We start from the raw sequence: 22209 nt of genomic DNA on the forward strand, positions 1-22209 counted from the left end.
ATTACTGGATGTTACTATTAATAAACTGAGGCTGAGAGGTTGAGATTTGCTGAATATCTCACAGCTAGCAGAGATAAAGCTAGGAGTGAAACCCAAATGTTTGTGCTCTCAATCTAGTGATCCCTCTGCTAACCAAATGATTTCTACTGGTGCACCTTGAATCGTGTCTTGGGGACCATCCCTGACAATACCCTCACATAAGGACAAGCTTGCTTTTGAGACAGAGAAATCTGAAAGTGATGTTCAATCAAAGTGAGTCTTAGAGATTGCAAGAAGTCCACTGGAAAGTGTGGGGAGAGAGCAGGATATTAAAAGGATATTTCTAAGCCTCTGTCCTAGAAAACATATAAATATTGATTCAGTATTTTACTTCAGTCTCAGTCTACCGGAATGGGAAATTTTCATGGTGAGGCCAAGAATACCTATTCTTGAACAGATCCACAGGTAATTCTGAGATGCCACCTTGATTGAGAATCACTGTTCTCTAGACAAAAGTCATCATGCAAATTACTCCACAACCCACCAGGGGTCTCAGATTAGTACCTGAACCAATTTGGTCTTCAAGTCTTCTTTGTTTCACAGAAACTGGCTTAGGGTGGTCTATTGAGGCAGCTTCTAAAAAGCTGGGGGGATGGGTTGAATCTCTGAGGCTAAGAAGGTAGTCTCAGCCTCACTTCCTCCATCTTCTCATTTGGCTTCCTGTCGTCACAGTAAAATCACATTTTTTTTTTCCCTTTACTTCTCCTTTTACACAAATAGCCTGGACATCTGTGTTACCAGTCTTGTGGTAGCCACTTCATAGATAATAACCAAATCCTGCCTGAAGGACTGAGACAAGGTGCCTGTAAAAGGTAAGATTGATGATTTTTTAACCTTGTTTGAGTGTAAAGCTCTGAACGACTCTATGTAGGCTAAGGCATCTTCTTAGGAGTTTCCATATACCTCTCTAGTGACATTATAATCTCATTTCACAACTATTTAGGGCTGCAAGTAAAAAAGATCAGCAATATCTTAGCAACATCCCAAGAGGCAATCAAGTCAGACTTAACCAGTTTCCCATTATCTGATATCTCTTATATGCTTAAATTACTACAGAATGTGAATTGCTAACTGTGTATGGTAATTTCTAGTGCTTAGAGTTTTCTGTGTGAGATGAAGTTGGGGAGATTTCCTATGTGCTTTTGTCTTTACAGAACTGGACTTGTGATTTTTAAAGTGGGAAGAAAACTCATACTCAGAGCCATTTAGAAAGGCAGCTGGGAGATGTAGATGTTTCCTTTTGAGAAATTTTCAAAAGTAAAGAGCCACTATATGGAAGGATGGCTAAAAATCATAACACAGGAGATGCTACGTAAATGTACTGTAAGAAGTGAAGGCTAGATATTATTACTAGGAATACTTAGTGTGTTGGCTTTCAAAAAGCAGAAAGGATATTGTGATCTGCAGGGCACCCCCAAATTAACTTATCCTTGGTATACAAAACATGAATATTGATAAATATAATATGAAAATTGACCCACAAATCTTGATATAACAATAATTTCCAATTCATGTGCCATAGGTAATGAAATTGCAAGGACTCAACAAAGTGGTAGCCAGGCTTTGGTACTGACTTTCGGTGACCACCATAGCAATTGGTGTTCACTACAGGAAAATTTATATCAGATCTTTCTACTTCCAAGATCTATGAAAAATCTTATATGATTTTGTCCTAGAATAGATAAAGGAAAGTCCTCTGTGATCTTGCCCAACCACCTAAAAATGAGAGGTGGGGATTTGGCAGAGGGCTTCAGATTCTCAAAACATGTCAGGGACTATCGAGCTTTGAATTTGGAAATAAAGACCAGAATTTTAATATATTCACTTATTAATCATCAGTCAAGTAACTCCTCAGGCCAGGAGGTCAGGACTGTGTTTTGGAAAGTCCTGGTTTGAAGGATTGAGGTAGAAAGTAATTTTTTTGGGGGGGGGGTACCAGGGATTGAACTTGGGACCTTGCGTTTGCGAGGATGGTGCCAGAACCACTGAGCTAAATCCTCAGCCCTAGAAAGGAAATTTTTGCCCAGCAATAGTCTTGGCCCTAAAGAACTCCCATGGGAGATAAGAAATATCTTACTTGTAAGTTCTTTGGAAGAAAGTTGAGGCAAAGAAGAACCTTTGCTGCTGTATAAAATATGTTTTGCTTTCTCAATCTTAAGTAGAATCTGTTCTGTTTTGAAACTGTGGTTGAATGGGAGCAGAGCCTGAACTGAAACATGATTTCCGGAGATATTTCCTGTGTGGGTTAGTTAAGAATATTTAGCTTTTAAATGAGAGCATTGGGGGCTTTTATGCCCACAGAAAAATTATTCAAAGACCATCCCTTCATAGCTATTGTTACCACTACTTAAATGGCCTCACTTTTGCCCATCAAGAAGAGGCACAAAATAGAAAGGAAAAACTCCATTGGTCTTTAGTTTCTTATGCCCTCTAATTAATGCCTGACTGGCCAGAGGCCCTTCTTCCTCATCCTTTCCTATCCTTCAACATACCAGTGGTCAGATATTCTTCTCAGTTCTGGAGACACAGAGATAGCTGGTGTGGTGGTTATCAATATCCAAGTATCTCCCATGGAGAACAGTCATAGCAGTACACAAATATAACCCAGTATGCTCTTTTCTATAAGGGCAGGAGAATATGTACAAGATGGAGGAGTTTAGAAGTGTGTCAAAGACTCCCTGGAAGAGTGAGTTCCCTTTCAAAAGATTACGAGTTGAGACTTTGGGTAATGACATTCAAGACAGAGTGCTATGTCTGCAAAGTTAAAGAAGTTTGAACCCCTAGTCATGTTGGAAATGAAATTAAGCAAGAGAAACTGCAGTATAACAAGTCACAGGATCATGGGAAGTGGAAATCCCTTTCTCTTACTTGGCACTTGAAAGTGGATGGCAAAATTATGGAGAAGACAGGTCTTGGTCTATCCCTGGGCAGAAGTCCACATGACAGTAATGATGGGAGGTGGCTTTGAATGAGGCAGATTTCTTTCTCTTTAACACAAATTTTCCCTTATATCAGAAAGGAAGGGTGGAGCTTTTGTGAGGTTACAACAACTCTCTTTTTCTCAACTTCCGTTCTAGGAACTTCTGTGTTGATTCAGTTTCAGTGGTTTTGTTTGTGTTCTTAGTCAGCCCACATATACACAGTGAGCATCCACTTTGTGAAAATCATTCTGGGCCTATGAGCTGGGCAACTGTCCTCAAGTAGCTCTCAGGATCAGCTGCTACTGCAGGTACAGAATGCTGGAGCAAAGTAACCCACAGAAACCAGGCAGCTGTGTAGAGCAGGCTTCCATGTGGCTGCTGGGGCAGAGGAGAAGAGGATTGCTGCTGAAAGTTGGGTGATCAGTTTGGGAAGTCAGTCTGGAAGTAGGTTTTAAAAAAGAGGAAGGTGTGGATTTCTAAAGTCTGTGGCTGGGCTCTCAGAGTGGAGACTATGAATGTCTACGTTGAGTTGTTTAGGGTATCTTCTCTATTGCTTATCTATGTCACAAGGAGATAGTAGAGTTCCTAGCCAAGTAGTAGCATCAATAAATGATAGCTATGGCCAAGAATTACCAAGAAAAGATATCACATTTCTATAATCATTTAAAATGAGAGATCTTTTACAAGAGAAAGAGAAATGGAGAGAGGGGGAAGGGAAGGAAGGGAAAGCAGATTTAAAAAGAGAGAATTGAAGAAAAAATTGAAATAGAAATTTTTCAAATGGGAAGGGGAACAAGAGTTGGAGGGAGTATAGTGGAATGGGAGGGGAAGGGGACAAAAAAATTAAGATGTGTTATGTAGATGTACAAACTCCCCATGATAAATATAATCATTATATACTGCACACATGTACTATAAAAATAAGGTTAAATTAAAAATAATAAAATGAGAGTGCTATATTCCAAGTATTAGAATGTAGGTTCCTAGAAGGAATTTAGGATTATTTAGCTTCAAATTAGTAAACTTATTGTGAGAGCCCAATAAATATTACCTATTATAGTGTTCTAATCTAATATTCAGTTGGAGTGGCTTGTCCAAAATTATAAAATTATTTAGCTAGCTATTTAAAAAAATCTCCTGACCAGTTATGGAATATTATTTCTTTCAAATTACACTATGCTACACTGTCCTCCCTTTCTTAAGAGATTTCTAAATAGGCATTGTTAAAATATGCTCCTTGTTTACATAAAGAAAATTTTAGTGCATTTAACATAACACAACATAAAATATGTAATTGCAAATGCAGCTGATCTGAAACTAATATGCTAACAAATCAGATAATTAATATATATTTACCAAATTTTTGATATTTTATATTTCAAAAACATTAGATTGGGTGACAAATGATTTTTTAAGTTTATTGGTACATTTTAGATCTACATAATGATCACATTCATCATAGGGAATTTGTACCTGTACATGATATATCTTAATTCTTCTTTTTTCCCCCAATTCCCCTACCCTTCCTTCAACCCTTCTTACCCTCCTTATTTATAAAAGCTTTGTTTCCATTTTTCCTTCTTTCCTCATTTTTGTCTTTTCCCTGCCTCATATTTTTTAAAAGTTGTCCAAGAAACAGAAACATGACTTAATAGTTATGTTATATTAGAGACAAATAGAGGCATTAAAATTATTTCATGATTCTTTTTTTTTTTTTTTTGAGACAGAGTCTCACTATGTAGTTCAGGTTGGCCTCAAACTCACAGCAATTCTCCTGCCTCCATTTCCCAAGTGCTGGGATTACAGGCATGCACTACCACATCCAGCCACAGTTCATTTTTCTAAAAATAGCTATTATATTATTTCAGTATTTATATCATTAGGGACCTAAATTGTAATATCTTTGGGATCAGACTGCCTTAGGTCATTTTTCTCATTTTCAACATTTTTTGTTAGTGTTTTTATTTTTTATTTTAACCAATATTTAGACTTACAGAAAAGTTAAAAAAAGAAAATAGTATGGGGAATTTCTAAATCTCCACAACTAGGTAAGGTGACACCCATATTTCCCAAATATTATCATTTTATCACATTTGCTTTACCCTTCCCTGGTTTTCTCACTGGAGAGTAATTGCTAACATGATGTCCTTTTTCCTAAGTGCTGTATACATCTATACAAACCAAAAATATTCTCTCATATAACCACTTTACAGTGATCTAAAATCAGGAAACTAACATTGACAAAATGCTATTCACAATATACAGATTTTATTCAGGTTCTACCCATTACCCCATTAATATTATTTACAGTAAAAGGAACTCTCTTATCATGCATTACCTTTAACTGCCATATCTCTTTATTCTTTTAGTCTGAACAGTTCTGGAATCTTTCTGTTTCATATCATTTATTTTCTTAAGAGTAAAGACCAGTTACTTTATGTAATGTCTCCCTATTTGGGGTTTTTTTTAATCTTTTCTCATGATTAGATTCAAGTTAATCAGTCTGTTGATAACATTACCAAAGAAACAGCTTTTTTTATTTCATTAAGAGTTCTGCTTAACTCGGAAGTAGCTTGCCTGGGTACATCATGAACAGGCCTACAGGACAGGGACCCTCTACTATACAGTTCTACATATTTTAGGATACGAAAGACAACCTCTACTCAGTTGACTGTGTGATAGTTCTGGGTAACTGTTCCTTATTTAGGGAGTGCCCTTATTATAAAGACCCCTATCCTAACTCAGCTGTAAGTATCATCTTGCTGAGCTCCCAAATAGGAGAAAGTGAACTTTCACGATCATCTGAATTTGTCTTTCCTCACTTTTTCTCTATTTTTTTCTTCCTTATTTGTCTCTTCTTGAGTTTGTGTGTGTGTTTTACAAAAGGCAAACAAAATTTGTGAAAAGATATTTCCAAGAAATGAAAGGAGTAAATTATTACTTAAAAACTTCTGACCCTGTTGTGGGGTTTTTTTTGTTGTTTTTTTTGTTTTGTACCAGGGATTGAACTCAGGACCTTGCGCTTGTGAGGCAGGCAGCAGAACCACTGAGCTACATCCCTGGCCCTCCCTGTTGTGTTTTATTCCTGAAAATCTACTAGAAAGGTCAAGGTCAGCCTCAGAATGAATTAGACAATAAGTTCTAAACTAGATCCTTTAGTCAACATTTTCTGAATTTGGTACTAATGTAGTCAGCCACCCAGTGAGTGCTATTTCATTTATCCCTCAAAACAATCTATGGGGTATTAATATCCTCATTTATAGATGAAACTATGAAAATTAAACAAATTGAGCAAATTGTTCAAGGCAATGCCAGAACTTAACACTAAATGTATTTGATTCCAAAGCTAGTGTTCACCAAGCTATGATGCATGGAACACTATGTTCTTTGAACTGTTGTTAATAAGTAATCTTAACCAACTAGTTGTGGTTCTCACATTAAGTCTTAGTTATCTGTGAAAGAAACATCAAGCCCTACCCAACTCCAGCTGCACAGCAGTGGTTTGGCTAAGCATATCCCAGGCCTAGGCTGAAAGGCAGGCACAAGTTCTCATGCCTCTATGGAGCACATACTCTAGCTGTGCTCATTCCATGTGGGTAAGCAGCTACTCCAGGGACCACACCCTGCCTCAGAATTCATCACATGGCCCTGCTCAATTGCAGATTCTAAACAGTTACTGTCCAGCCAAGGAAGATGATTTGCAATCACAGAACCCAGTCATCAGCCCCACCTGATAGCAAGGTTCAGTCAGTGGTCTCACCAGACCATAGTATACTGCTGGCAATACTTTCAACCTCAGAGCATAAAAAGTGACCCCGCCCTACTAGAGAACCCCATACAAAGGTCTGCCTACCTGGGGTTGCTACTAGCTGGCCTGTCTAAAATTTCAGACTAGATTAAACGGTAAAGATCTACTACCACCAAAGAATACATTGCAAAGGCTAGAAGAGGTGGTAAACTACTTAAATGGACAGGCATCAAAGTAAGGACACAAGGATTATGAATAAATAATCTTTAGTGTGAGAACAAGCTTGTTATATAAATATACTTTTAGAGATCTGTGTATATATTATTAGCATATGACAAATTTCTCAGAAATAATTCGCTTTTAAAATTATTTTTATGTTTTATTTTTACTTAATTTCATTTGCTTCCAAAATTATTTGACCACGGATTTTTCTCATTCCCTTTTGCTCTCTTTGTTTGAGAAGCACTTACTAATATCTCATATGCATAATGGGCTGTGTAAAAACAAAGCTGATTGCTCTTGCTCCAGAATGGCCTCTGAAATCAGATTAGACAAGGAGCTCAAGAACCAATAGAGGTTCTTGAAATTTCTATCCAAACAAAGCTGCTTTTAAATTTGGTTAAATTTAGGACTAGATTAGATGTTACTGCAAGTACAGTTCAAGGAAAAAGAGGACTAAAACTAGAAATCCATAGGAGAGTTTACCAGTTCAAGCTCTTTGGAGGAAACTAAAGTATAAAGTGTAACCCCCTGGGCTCCATGTCAGGCCTCGTGAAGTGGTTACCCTTAACTACAGTTTAGATATGGAGGTTTCCTGGAAACTGACATCGGGGCTTTTCGCACAGAGCTATGAATCATGAGGTTAGTAGGTTTGAACTGTAGGTGGGGTGGAAAGGGTGAGATAATGGAGGGAAAGGGTGGGAGGTTCAATAATTGCCAGTCACAGTGAAGAAAGGGAAGGGAATATGAAGTAGCAATTTCTTTAGATTTATATGAAGATGGAGCCATCATTGCATGTAGCAAAGATAGTGATTGTCTTTAGCAAATATGCAGATTTTCTCCTTCAATTTGGTATGAGTCTGAGTATCTAGAAAATCATGAAAGGAGGAGGAAGAGGTTCTTTTTCCTACATGTGTAGGCTATCCCCAGGTTACCTCTTTCTGTTCCTGATGAGTTATTTGCGTATGTCTGAGACATCGGTTTATTAACAGAATTAAAAAGCAAGCCTAAGACTCCTGACTGCAATATCATGTTTATTCCACTACATCAGGTTATTTGGAGTTAATGAACTAAAGTCCGGATTTTGTGCATTCAACAGTCTTATTTTTATTTTTTAGTGCAATTAAATACTATGTAGGCTCCTGGAATTCACAGGTGACTAGAGTTACTCCTGCACTCAAGGAGCTCACATTCTGGTAAAAGAAGGGATGTTTATAAAATAAAGTGGTTCTTACAATGGAAGAGATGCCCAGGTATTACAGACACTGATTGCAGGATGGGGTTGAGGGGGATAGTTGAGGGCTGTGAAGAATTAGACACAGAGCAGTCTTTGTGGAAAAGTAACACTTGAGCTGAGTCATCCGTATGCCTAGTAACTAATCAGTCTAAAAGGCCAGAGTGGGAGAGAGGGACAAATTTTAAAGAATCACAGGAGCAAAGGGAATGAAGAAGGCACTGAAACAAGTATTCAAGATTGCTTGCTAAATTTTAAATTATATATAAGACAGGGAGTGTTGCCACAGGTTTAGAGCCATGGACAAGAGCAAATTAGGAAAGGCATTTAGACATGTAAGTGTATCTGCATAAATCCATCACTTGTCAAGACAATGAGCATGTTCCTCATTCTCAAAAGATTCCTCACAGCCTTTGTAATCCCTTTCACTCACACTTCCCTGCTTACCTTCTACTCACCACTGAAGCCTCACCTCCAGTGTCTCTGGGCGATCATTGATCTACTTTCTGTTGCTATAGGTTAGTTTTCATTCTTTAAAATGTTATATAAATAGAATCATATGGTATGTAATTTTTTGTCTAGCTTTTTTTCTCACCATTATTTTGTGAAATTCATCTATTTTATAGTGTGTTATCACTAGTTCACTCAATTCTATTGAATAGTATTCCACTGAACAGTCATACCACAGTTCACTTATCCATTCATTTCTTGATAGACATTTGGATTGTTTCCAGTTTTAAAATATTATAAATTAAGCTGCTGTGAACATTTATGTACAAGTCTTTGTATAAAAATGTGTCTTCATTTTTCTGGGTAAGAATCTAGAAGTAGAATGACTATTTTATTTTATTTTTCATTTTATTTTATTTTTTGTACCAGGGATCAAACTCAGGACTTTGTGCTTGTGAGGCAGGCAGCGGCACCACTGAGCTAAATCCCCAGCCCAGAATGACTATTTTATATGAATTTATATTTAACTTTTTACAAAGCCAGAAAATTGTTAACATGGATATCCCATTTTATATTCTCACCAGTGTATGAGAGTTGTAGTATCCTCACCAACACTTGGTGTGGTTAGTTTTTTTAAAAACATATTATACATTTCAGTAGATGTGTAGTGATATCTCATTATGGTTTTAATTTGCAATCACTTAATGACTAGCAAAGTACACAGTTTGTTCATCTGCTTATTTACCATCTACTTTTTGGTGAAGTATCTGTTCAGATCTTTTGACCATTTTTAAATTAGGCTGCTTATTTTATTACCACTGAATTTTTAAAAAATTCATTAATTTTATTGATACATTTCAGGTATACAATATGCTGACATTCATTATTGGGAATTTGTACTTTTACATATTATATCTTGCTTCTTATTTTTTCCCCATTCCTGTGACCTCCATTCAACCCCTCCAATCCTCCTTATTTACAAAGATTTGTTTCCATTTTTTCCTTTTCTCATATTTATCCCATTCACTTCTTTCCTTTCCCTTTTCCCTCCCAGTTCCCCTTCCCCTTTGGAGCTTTTCTTCCTATTTCCTATTATCTATTATACATTTTTATCCTTATTTACACTTTCAGTTTCTTACACCAGAGAAACTATTCGATATTTACATGTGTCCTATTTATTTCACTTAAGAGTATGGCCTCAATGTGCATCCATTTAGCTATAAATGTCTCTAATTTCTCATTCTTTATGGCTGAGTAGTACTCCATTTTATTAAAAAAAACACACACATTTTCTTTATCCAGTCTCCAGTTGATGGACAATTGGTCTGTTTCCAAGTTTTAGCTATTACAAACTGTGCCGCTATGAACATGGGTGCACATGTATTGCTGTGGTATGATTCTTTTAATTCTTTGGGAAGATACCCAGCAGGGGAATAGTTGGGTCAAATGGGACTTCTAATCCTAGTTTTTTGAGATATCTCCATACTGATTTCCACAATGATTATACCAGTCTACACTCCCACCAACAGTGGAGAAGGGTTCCTTTTCCCCCACATCCCCGCCATCATTTGTTATTGGTTGTTTTCTTGATAGTAGCCATTCTTTCTTGGGTGAGGTGGAATCTTAGCTTTGTTTTCAAGATCTCCCAAATTGAAAGATCCAATCCAAAAATGGACATCTGAAAGGAACAGACATTTCTCAGACAAAGAAGTAGAAATAGCAAATAAACATATAAAAATGTTATCATTGAATTTTGAGAGTTATTTATGTAATCTGGATACAAGCTTTCTTTCTCTTTTCTTTTTTATTTTCTGTTGTTCATTTTGAGGTAGGTTTTCACTGTGTTGCTCAGGCTGGCCTTACTTGTGAGCTCATGCAATCCTTCTGTCTCACCTCTCCGAGAAGTTGGGACTGCAGTCATATGGCACTGTGCCCAGCTTGTTTATATTATATGTGATTGGGAAATATTTTCCCTTTTCAGTGGCTTGTCTTTTCATTCTCTTAAAAGTGCCTTTTGAAGAGCAGGGCTTTTTTTTTTTCCTTTCAGTTTTGAAGTCCAATTCATCAATTATTTTATAATTATGCTTTTGGCATCTGAGAACCCTTTGGCTAACCAAGGTTGCAAATATTGTCTCCTATATTTTCCTCTGTGGTTTTATTATTTTAGGTTTTACAATAAGGTCTAGGATCCATTTTCCAATGTTTTTTGATATAGTGAGAGGCCAATATATATGGCCAATCTTATTTTTTTCATATTGTTACCCAACTGGTTGAGCATTGTTCATTGAAGAGTAACCTTTAGTCTCTAATGTATTGACTTTACATCTTTGTTGAAAATCAATTGTCCATATCTAGGGTCTCTGTTCCATTGATGCTTTTCGTTTGTCCTAAAGCCAATATTGTGTTATCTTTCATGTTGTGTCTATATGAAACTAATGAAATTAGATCAGTTGCTTAATATATATAGAAAAGATTGCAGTGAGTGACAGTATAGGTTGGGATCACAATGCATCTGTAGATAAATCTGGGAAGAACCAACATTTTAGCAATATTGTGTCCTGACTTATGGAAACGGTGTATTTCTCCGCTTACCGTATCTTTTTCAATTTTCTCAGCCATTTTTGTTTTGTTTTCAAATAATCTTTCACATTTTTTACCAGCTTTATCCCTAAATATTTTTTATTTGATGCTATTATAAATGATACCTTTAATTTTTATTTCCAATTGTTGTTAGTGTATAGAAATACTAATGATTTTTGTACATTTCATCTTGTATCCAGCAACTTTAGTATGCTCACTTATTAATTATAGTAACTGTTTTAGCTTTTTTTTGACTTTCATGTGTGGCATTCCTGGTACTTTGAGTGAATCCAGACTTTGTGAATTTTACCTCATTGAGCACTGGATAGTTTTGTATTTTTATATATCTTATTGTGCTTTGTTCTGGGCTGTACTTAAATTACTTGGAAAATATTTTATTTTGGGAGGCATGCTTTTAAGATTTGTTGGATGGAACTGGAACTAGAGCTGTTTGCTCTTTATTACAGAGACAGGACCCTTCTACTATAACTTTTGAGTCCTGAGGTTTTTCAGTCTGGCTATTGAGAATAAGCACTAATCCCAGCTTTGTGTGGCTGTGAGGCACAGTTCATATGTCACCTGACCTTGGATGGGTTCTTTACATGCATCTGCTAATCAGTGGTCAGCTAAATTTTTATTGGGCAATTTGGTAGGTTTAATAATGGGTGCCCAAGCATGCCCATGCAACTTTAGTGCAAAGGTGACTTTGCAAGTGTGAGTAAATTAAGTTTCTTGAAATGAGAGGTTATCTTAGATTATCCAGGTAGGGCATCCAGATATATGAGCCCTTATGAGAAGGAAGCAGAATAATTAAAAAAATAGGAAATGTGATGATAAAAATAAGAGATTGGAGTGATGTGAGGAAGGGGTCAAGGAATGTGGATGACTTCTAGAAGCTGACAAAGGTAAAAAAATAGATTTTCTTCCTTAACCTTCCAGAAATTAATACAGCTCTGTCAACAACTTGAATTTTGACCTTCAGAACTATAAAAGAATGACTGTTACTGGTTAAGCCATGAATTTTGTTCTAATTTGTTACATCAGTGATAGGAAACTAATACAGGTATCCTGTTCAAATCTCTGGTATTTGTTTGCTAAGCAGCTGTGTCTTGTTCATTACTCTGTTCTGTGAACCACAGATGCCTTGGTCTCCTTAGAATCTCAGCTTTGTCTCCATAACAATGGAATCTCCCAGGATTCCCTTATCTGTCTCATTGTCTTAAAACCATCCATGCCATAAACTTGAGTAATCAAAGAACTCATACATTCATTCATGTTCCATCATCTTTCAGGTGGTCACTATCCTTCATTGTTTTGTATCCAGTGTCTTGTAAGCCATCATTTTCTAATCTGTACATTTGTTGTTGTTTCAAGTGAGAGGATAAATCTGGTTCCTGTTTTATTTTCACTAAAATAAAAAAGGTAAAATTAATTTTGATAATATATCTTACTTATCTCAATATTCCCAAAATATCATTTCCAGATGTAATCCATATAAAATTATTAGTATAATCTTTTTGTACTAAGTCTGTATTTTACACTTACAACAATCTTAATTCAGACTATCCAAATTTAAGTTCTCAAAAGCACAACAGAGCTCTAGGCTACAGAGAATCATGATAGCCAACATTTAGCTGTTCAACAGGATAGACTCATTTAAATATGTCAACTTGAATATCAACTACTCCATAAAATATTCTTGATTAATTCAACTAAAAATATTTCAATTTTCATGGTAATTGGTTCTGTTCTTAGGGATGTGTGTATTTGGTTCTTTTATTGCTTGCCATATATTATGCAAAAGGTGAAAGTAATGATTTGCAAGGATTTGGAAGTGAGGATAGCCAAATGTCACATTTGTCTTGGCTAGCTTTCCTATGACTGAGACAAAATATGTGACACATACAACTTAAAGGGGGAGATGTTTATTTTGGCTTATGGTTTCAGTCTGTGGTTGGCTGGCTCCAAGATAGAAACAGGATGGCAGAGGAGCATGATGGAGAAAAAGATACTCAATCCATGGAAGCCAGGAATCAGAGAGAGAGAGAGACAGACAGACAGACAGACAGACAGACAGAGAGGAAGACGGAGGAGGAAGCAGGGATGAGAATACACCCTTCTAAGCCATGCTGTCAGTGACTCACCACACACCACACCTCCAAGCATGACAATTTTGGAGGACATTTTAGACCTGTACCACAACATTCTGCCCCTGGCCCCTAAAAGGCTCATGTGCATCTCATTATACAATAGCATTTAGTCCATCTCTAAGAGTTTCCATAGTCTTAACAGTTCCAGCAGTGCTGAAAAGTCTAAGTCCAGGGCTGGGGCTTTAGCTCAGTGGTTCCACCACCTGTCCCACAAGCACAAGGACCTGAGTTTGATCCCTGGTACCAAAAAAAAAAAAAAAAAAAAAGGTCTAAGTCCAAATTTTCCTCTGAGAAACAAAGCAAGCTATTAGCTGTGTGTCCCATTAAAATAAAAAATAAAGTTATATTTCTAACATACAGTGGTATGGAGTAAACATTCCCATTCCAAATGGGAGAGAGGAGACTAGACAGAAATTAGATCACAGTATGACTTAAACCCAGCAAGGTAAATATTAAATCCTATAGCAGCATGTCTAATACTCAGGGCAAGTAATGAGATGTGAAGTCCAAAGGTCTTGGGCATATCTGCCCAGTGGTATTCCTGGTGGTACTCCACATGGCTTCTCTCTTAGGCTGTTTGCTTATGTCCTGTGGCTTGTAAGATGTTCAGCAGACATTCTATGTTCCTAGCCTCTCAAACCTTCTGGAGTCCACTGCAATTTCAGTTTCACTCTCAAAGCTTCATACACTGTACTCTCAGAGGCTCACTTCTTAGCCACCCAGGCCTTCTTCTGAAATCTGGGTGGAAACCTCCCTGACCCCACCACGGTTGCATTCTACATGCCTATAAAACCAGGACTACATAGATGACACCAAGATCTGCTGCCAGCTGATGCAATGGGCAAGCCTCCTTGGATCATGCCTATGGGAGCCTCTGAGTGCCTAGACAAGTGAATTTGGGAAGTATTTCACTCTGTAGATTTGAGTGATCAGAACATCTTGGGGCTTTCTTTTTAAATGAATGGATTATACTTTTGCATCTTTGAGCCTGAGAAGGGTGGGAATTTCTGATTCTTGAGATGTAAGCTATCTTATTGTCCTGATGCAAAGTACCTGGCTTCTTCTTATTATTTTATTTATTTATTTATTTATTTTGCTATACTGGGGATTGAACTCAGGACCTTGAACTTGCAAGGCAAGCACAGTGCCACTGAGCTAAATCCCAAGCCCTACCTGGCTTCTTTTTAATGCTAATCTTTTCAGAAACCACATTCTCCTTTTCCCCCATTTTGTAGGTGCTTGCCTTCTGATAAAGCTGCAAACATTTTATATGCACTTTTTATTACCAATTTTTACTCTAGACATGGCTAAAAGCAGCCAGTAGTACCCATGCAACAGCCTGAATGTTGGGCTGGTTTGCAATTTTATCTGCCAAATTAACTAGTCCATAATCCTTAATCTCAACCTCCTGTAAAGTCTAAAGACATGGGCAAAACAGACAATTTTGATGGGGGGACCAGGGTGTAATACACATGGCTTCTAGATCAATTGCCAATAGACTCCTTGTTTCCAACTGAAATCTGCTGAGTCTGCTCTTTGCTATCTTGTCTGTATTACTTTCAGAATTCTGGTCTTCTGAGGTCTGACCAAAATTTCTCATCAGGGCCGGGGATTTAGCTCAGTGGTTCTGCCACCTGCCTTGCAAGTGCAAGGTCCCGAGTTCGATCCCTGGTACCAAAAAAATTTTTTTTAACTGAATAAACTTAAAAAAAAGGGGGAGCTGGTGATTTAGCTCAGTGGTTCCATGGCCTGCCTCACAGGTGCAAGGTCCCGAGTTCGATCCCCAGCACCAAAAAAAAAGAAAAAAAAATTTTCTCATCAACCTTAGTTTACAGCATTTTAGGGCTTCTGTACCCAGCATTTCCAAACCTGTCAAAACTCCTTCCACAAACCAGTTCTAACAGCTTCTAAGCCACAAGTTCAGGTATATTCATGTCACTAACGTCTACTCTAGGTACTAGAATTTGTTTTAGTTATCTTTCCTGTTACTGGACACCCACAACTTAAAGGAGAAGAGGGACTTTCCAGTTCCACTTCTGTCTCTCTTAGGCAGAAGCTTTCTTTCTCTCAATAAATTTTTCCTACTCTTAACCTCTGTTGTCCCTGGAATTCCTTCTTCGATTTTAGAGGACACAAGCTTGCATTTTGGATATCTAACAGGTTTGGGAGTTACATCTCTTCCCTCTATATCATTTGGGAGGACTTCCATAGAAATTACTGGTCAGTGGAAAATAGAAATTCAAAGTATCCTGGAAAGAAGGTACTTGTAAAAGAAGCAAGGAGGTTCAATAAGGAGACTGGAGACCCCCAAAGCTGCCCCTAGCACAGAGGAGGTGAACCTTCTGGGCCAACATACCACTGGCCCCAGCACCTAGGAGGTGAGCCATGAGGTTGCCAGCACATATTCCCCACCCCTTTGAAATGAGAAAACATGTAAACAAGTCTCAAAACCAGATTTCCAGATCACCTAAAGCAACCACAAAGGGAAAAAAGAGATGACACAATCTGATACTACTCCCTGAACTGGCAACAAAAGAGGATCTGGAAAAAAATGAAATCAGAAATAATTTCTCAGATAACAGCAAAGATTGTGACCATAGTGTAAGACATGATTAATTAATCTAGAAAAGACCCAGATAAAAAATACAGGAGGAGAGGAACATGATGGAATCCCAACATAGGAAACAAATGGAATCCATAAAACAGATACAAACAGATTCCCAGGACATTAAAACTTCCATTGAAAGTCTACACAGCAGAATGAGCCAATGTGAGGACAGAATCTCAGATATAGAAGATAAGATTGCAATTAGTGACCAGGAAAAGAAAAATTGCTTTCAAATAGTAAGGGACCATGAGAAAACGATCCAGCAACTGTCAGATGATGCAAAGAAGAATACCATAAGACTGATTGGAGTCAATGAAGAAACAGGAACAAGTGCAGATAACATAAAAAAAATTGCTCACAGAAGTAATAGTGGAAAACTTCCTAAGCAGGAGAAAAGAACTTGACATACAAATAAGGGAGGCATATAGGACTCCAAATAGCCTTGATCAAAAAAAACTACACATAGGCACATAATAGTTAAGATTCCAGAAACCCAACAGAAGAACAAAATTCTACAAGCAGAGACAAGAAACACATCACATACAAAGGAAAGCCCATCAGAATCACAGCAGACTTCTCAATGCAAACCTTCAAGGAAAGAAGAGCTGGAGTGACGTATTTCAAGCCCTAAAGGAAAACAGCCTCCAACCCAGATTGATGTACCCTGCAAAACTATCTTTCAAAATTATGGAGAAATAAGACTCTCATGACAAAGAGCACCTTAGGAACTTCATGAATACCAAACCAGCACTCCAAAAATTTTAGACAATACCCTAGGAAAAGACAACAGGGATCACAACCCCAGGAAGACCAGTGGAATGAATCCATTAGGCATGACAAGAAATTAAATGCAAAGGGGGAAAATCCAACAAAAAGAAAAAGTCATGACAATGATGTCAATACGTATCAGTTATAACCATCAATGCTAATGGTCTCAATTCACAAATCAAAATAAAGAGCCTGGCACAATGGGTCAAGAAGCCATAAAGAATGAGAAACTAGAGACATTTATAGCTAAATGAATGCATATTGAGGCCATACTCTTAAGTGAAATAAATAGGAAACACATGTGTAAATACTGAATAGTTGCTCTTGTGTGAGAAACTGAAAGTGTAAAGAAGGATTAAAATGATTAAAACAAATAATCAATAATGTGAAATAGGAAGAAAAGGTCTAAAGGGGTAGGGGTTCTGGGAGGGGAAGGGGAAAGAAAAGAAGGGAAAGGAAAAATTATGAGAAAAGAAAAAAAATGGAAAGAAGTCTATGTAAATAGGGAAGGGTGGAGGGGGTGAAGGGCGCATAGGTAATGGGGAAAAAATAAGAACCAAGATACATCATGTACAGGTACAAGCACCCAATGATAAATGTAAACATATCGCATACCTAAAATGTACAAAAAAAAGAATTTAAACAAAAAAAAAAAAAAAGAAGAAGAAGCAAGATCCAACAATATGCTGTATACAAGAAACACACTTAATTGAAAAAGAAGTTCATAAAATGAAAGTTAAAGCATGGAAAACAATACTTCATGCAACAGGAACCCCCCAAAAAGCAGGAGTAGCTATCTTTGGAGATCAAGTGGATTTCAAACCAATACTGATTAAGACAGACAAAGAAGGACACTACATCTTTGTAAAGGGAACAATCCAAGAGGAAGAGATGACAGTCATAAATATATATGTGCCAAACATTCGAGCACCCAACTATATAAAACAAATACAAATGGACATGAAAAATCATATAAGCACTAATACAATAGTATCGGGGGGGGGACTTCAATACCCCACTGTCACAAAGAGACAGATCAACTAGGCAAAAAATAAGCAACAAAATACTAGAACTCAAACTCTTGAACAAATAAACTTAAGAGGTGTTCAGAGTATTCTACCCCACAAAATCAGAATACACATTCTTTTCCACTGCACATGGGTCATTCTCCAAAATAGACAACATACTCACTCATAGAACATATTTCAGTAAGTGCAAAGGAACTGAAGTTATCCCCTATATATTATCAGATGATAGTGCAATGAAATTGGAGATCAATAGCAAAAGAAACCACAAGAATTTCATAAACACATGGAAATTGAATGACACATTTCTGAATAACCAAAATGTCACAGAGGAAATTAAAGAAGGAATCAGATAGTTCCTACAATTAAATCACAATGAGAACAAAACACAGCAGAATCTATGGGACACAATGAAAGCAGTCTTATGAGGGAAATTCATAGCAGTGAATACTCATTAGGAAAACAGAGCAAACCCAATAAAACAACCTGATGCTGAACTTCAAGCTTCTAGAAAAAGAGCAGGACAAATCCAAAACTTTTACAAGGGAGGAAATTATAAAGATCAGAGCAGAAATCAATGCAATGGAGACTAAGGGATGATACAAAAAAATCAATGAAGCCAAGAGTTGGTTCTTCGAAAGAATCAACAAAATTGACAAACCCTTAGCCAATCTTATCAGAAAAAGGAATGAAAAGGCAAAAATCCATGTAATTAGGAATGAAAAGGATGAAATTACAACAGACCCAGCAGAAATCCAGAGTTTATCAATACCTACTTTGAGAACCTATACACCAAGAAAATGGAAATCACAGAATAAATGGACAGATTCCTAGATACATATTAATTACCAAAATTGATCGAAGAAGACTGAAAAATTCCAAACAACCCAGTATCAATCAATGAAATTGAAAACATAATTAAAAACTTAATAAGAAAAACCCAGGTCCTGACGGCTTCACTGCTGAATTCTACAAGACATTTAGAGAGGAACTACTGCCAGTACTTTTGAAATCTTCAATGAAATTGAAAGGGAAGCAATACTACTGAATTCATTCCTGGTAATAAAGCATCACCTTGATCCCCAAAGCAGAGAAAGACCTAACAGAAAAAGAGAACTATAGGCCAATCTCACTAATGAACATAGATGCAAAAATCCTTACTAAGATACTGGCAAATAGAATGCAGAAGATCATCAAGGAGATCATACACCCTGACTAAGTGGGATTCATCCTAGGGATGCAGGGATGGTTCAACATATGCAATTCAATAAATGTAATACATTGTATCAATAGAGCCAAGGACAAAAGTCATATGATCATCTCAATTGGTGCAGGAAATGCATTTGACAAAATCCACCATGCCTTTATGATAAAAATCCTACAAAAAATTGCAATAGATGGTCTCTACCTCAATCTGATAAAAGCCATCCATGAAAAACCAATAGCCGATATCATACTAAATGGTCAGAAACTGAAATCCTTCACACTAAAATCAGGAACAAGACAAGGATGTCCACTATCACCACTCCTGTTCAATAGAGTTTTGGAAACGTTAGCTACATCAATTCGACAAAAAAAGAAATAAAAGGAATAATGATAGGAAATGAAGAAGTCAAATTGTCATTATTTGCAGATGACATGATACTTTATATAGAAGACCCCAAGAACTCCACCAAAAGTCTTCTAGATTTAGTAACCAAATTCACTAAAGTAGCTGGATACAAGGTCAACACACAAATATCAATAGTTTTCCTCTACATGAAAAACAGACTCACTGAGAGAGAAATAGGGCAAATAATTCCTTTCCCAACAGCATGGAAAAACTGAAATACCTAGGAATCAGCCTAACAAAAGAAAAGTTTTCTCTGAAAACTATAGCACTCTGAAAAGAGAGATTGAAGACGATATCAGAAAAAGGAAAGACATTCCTTGCTCCTGGGTAGGAAGAGTCAACATAGTGAAAATGGCCATACTTCAAAGACTGCTATATAGATTCCATGCAATCCCAATTGTAATCCCAGCAGCTTACTTCACACAGACCTTGAGAAAACAATCCAAAAATTCATTCAGAACAAGAAGAGACCTAGAATAGCAAAAGCAATTCTAGGTAACAGAAACATAGCAGGGGGGTATCACAACCCCCAACTTGAAACTATACTACAATGCTACTCTGATAAAAACAGCATGGTACTGGCAAAGAAACAGACCTGAGGACCAGTGGAATAGATTAGAAGGTGCAGAAACAACTCCAGACACACTCGCAACCTCATCTTCGACAAAGGAGCCAAACACCCTCACTGGAGGAAAGATAGCCTCTTTAATAAATGGTGCTGGAAAAATTGGGTTTCAACTTGCCAAAGACTAAAACTAGACCTATATCTCTCACTATGCACCAAGCTAAAATCAAAATGGATTAAAAATCTAAATATTAAAACAGAAACACTGAACTGGCTGGAACAGAGGTTAGGTAGAACTCTTTTTTTTTTTTCTTTTTGGTACCAGGCATTGAACTCCAGTCCTTGGCCTGCAAGGCAGGTGACAGAACCTCTGAGCTAAATCCTTGAACTCTTCTTTTCTTTTCTTTTCTTTTTTTTTTTTTTGGTACCAGGGATCAAACTTGGGTCCTTGCACTTGCGCAGCAGGCGACGAAACCACTGAGGTAAATCCCCGGCCCTCTAGAACTCTTAAAGACATTGATATAGGAAAGTATTTTATGAACAAAAATTCAGTTACCCTTGAACTAGCACAAACAATCAACAAGTGGGATCTCCTCTTATTAAAAAGCTTCTGCACAGCAAGTTAAACCACCAGCAGTGTGAAGAGACAATCCACAATGTGGGAAAAATTTTTCACCTCCTATTCCTCAGACAAAGGCCTACTATCTAGAATCTATAAAGAACTTTAAAAAATTAGACCTCCCAAATTTAAAGACTCAATCCAAAAATGGGCATCTGAAATAAGCAGACATTTCTCAGACAAAAAAGTACAAATAGCAAATATACATATGAAAAAATATTCAACATCACTGGTCATTTGAGAGATGCAAATGAAAACAAAGCTGAGATTCCACCTCACCCCAGAAAGAATGGCTGTTATCATGAAATCAACTAATAGCAAATGCTGGCGGGGCTGTGGGAAAGGAGGAACAGTGCTTCCCTGCCGGTTGGAGTGTAGACTGGGGCAACCACTGTGGAAATCAGTATGGAGATACCTCAGAGAACTAGGACTGAAAGTCCCATTTGACCCAGCTATTCCCCTACTGGGTATCTTCCCCAGAGAATTAAAAGAATCATAACACAGTGATATATGTGCATCTATGTTCATAACAGCACAATTTGTAATAGCTAAAACTTGGAAGCAGCCCAAGTGCCTATCATCTGGAGACTATGGTTTTTTCATAAAATTGAGTACTACTCAGCCATAAAAAATGAGAAATTAGAGACATCTATAGCTAAATGGATGTACATTGAGGGAATACTCTTAAGTGAAATAAATAGGTCATACATGTGTAAATACTGAATAGTTTCTGTGGTTTGAGAAACTGAAAGTGTAAATCAGGACAAAAGGTATAATAGATAAGGTGAAGTAGGAAGAAAAGGGGCAAAGGGGAACGGGAAGTGAGAGGGGTAGGGGAAAGGAAAGAAGGGAATGGAATTAATATGAGAAAATGAAAAAATGGAAACAAAGTCTTTTTAAATAGGGAGGGATGGAGGGGTTGAAGGGAGGGCAGGAGAAGGGAGAAAAAATAAGAACCAAGAGAGATTATGTAAAGGTGCAAATTTCCAATGATGAATGTCATTCTATTGTATACCTAAAATGTACCCATAAAATTAATTAAAAAAAGAAGAGTTTTATTTTGACTCATGGTTTTAGTTCATGGTCTGCTGTCTCTAATACAGAAACAGGTTAGGTACTCAGCCCATTGCAGCTTGGAAGAGGAGAGAGAGAGGAGAGAGAGGAAGAGAAAGAGAGAGAGAGAGAATGTAAGCAGAGAGAAAGGAGGAGCCACAAGAAGAATATATCCGAGGCCAGGGATTTAGCTCAGTGGTTCCACCACTTGCCTTGCAAGCAGAAGGACCCAAGTTTGATTCCCGATACCAAAAAAAAAAAAAAAAAGAATACATCTGAGTTACAACCCCACTAACCTGCCCCTTCCAGCCAGGCTCCACTTCCAAGCATAAGAATTTGGTGGGGCGCATTTTAGATATAAACCATGACAATATTCTAGGAGTTAAATTAATAAAAAACATTCTAGATAAGACAGATAAGATTAATTACCCATAAAGAGATATTAGGTCAGCATAATACTGATAAAGGCCTGGGAAACACATAAATCCATCATCCATTCCTGATAAACAGAGTGATCCTTTGAGACTAAATAAACGTGAATTCCATTTATAGAGTATTAGTCATGTCATATGCTATGTGTTAAGATAATTTAATCTTCATATCTATCCCATGAGATGT

At 37.1% G+C, this 22209-nt stretch overlaps 1 protein-coding gene across 1 annotated transcript in view; it reads left to right on the forward strand.

The window, feature by feature from the left end:
* The first annotated feature begins 689 nt into the window (after positions 1-689).
* Cd53 (CD53 molecule) overlaps positions 690-22209 on the forward strand; it is a 30714-nt gene continuing 9194 nt past the window's right edge. The window contains exon 1 of the mRNA XM_004853695.3: positions 690-851. The gene's annotated coding sequence lies outside the window, so the exon portion shown is untranslated. The remainder of the gene's footprint in view (positions 852-22209) is intronic.

Source organism: Heterocephalus glaber, unplaced genomic scaffold (assembly GCF_053883595.1).
Source record: "Heterocephalus glaber isolate CG9 unplaced genomic scaffold, H.glaber_assembly_v1.0 deba00001442, whole genome shotgun sequence".
NCBI classification, from domain to species: domain Eukaryota; kingdom Metazoa; phylum Chordata; class Mammalia; order Rodentia; family Bathyergidae; genus Heterocephalus; species Heterocephalus glaber.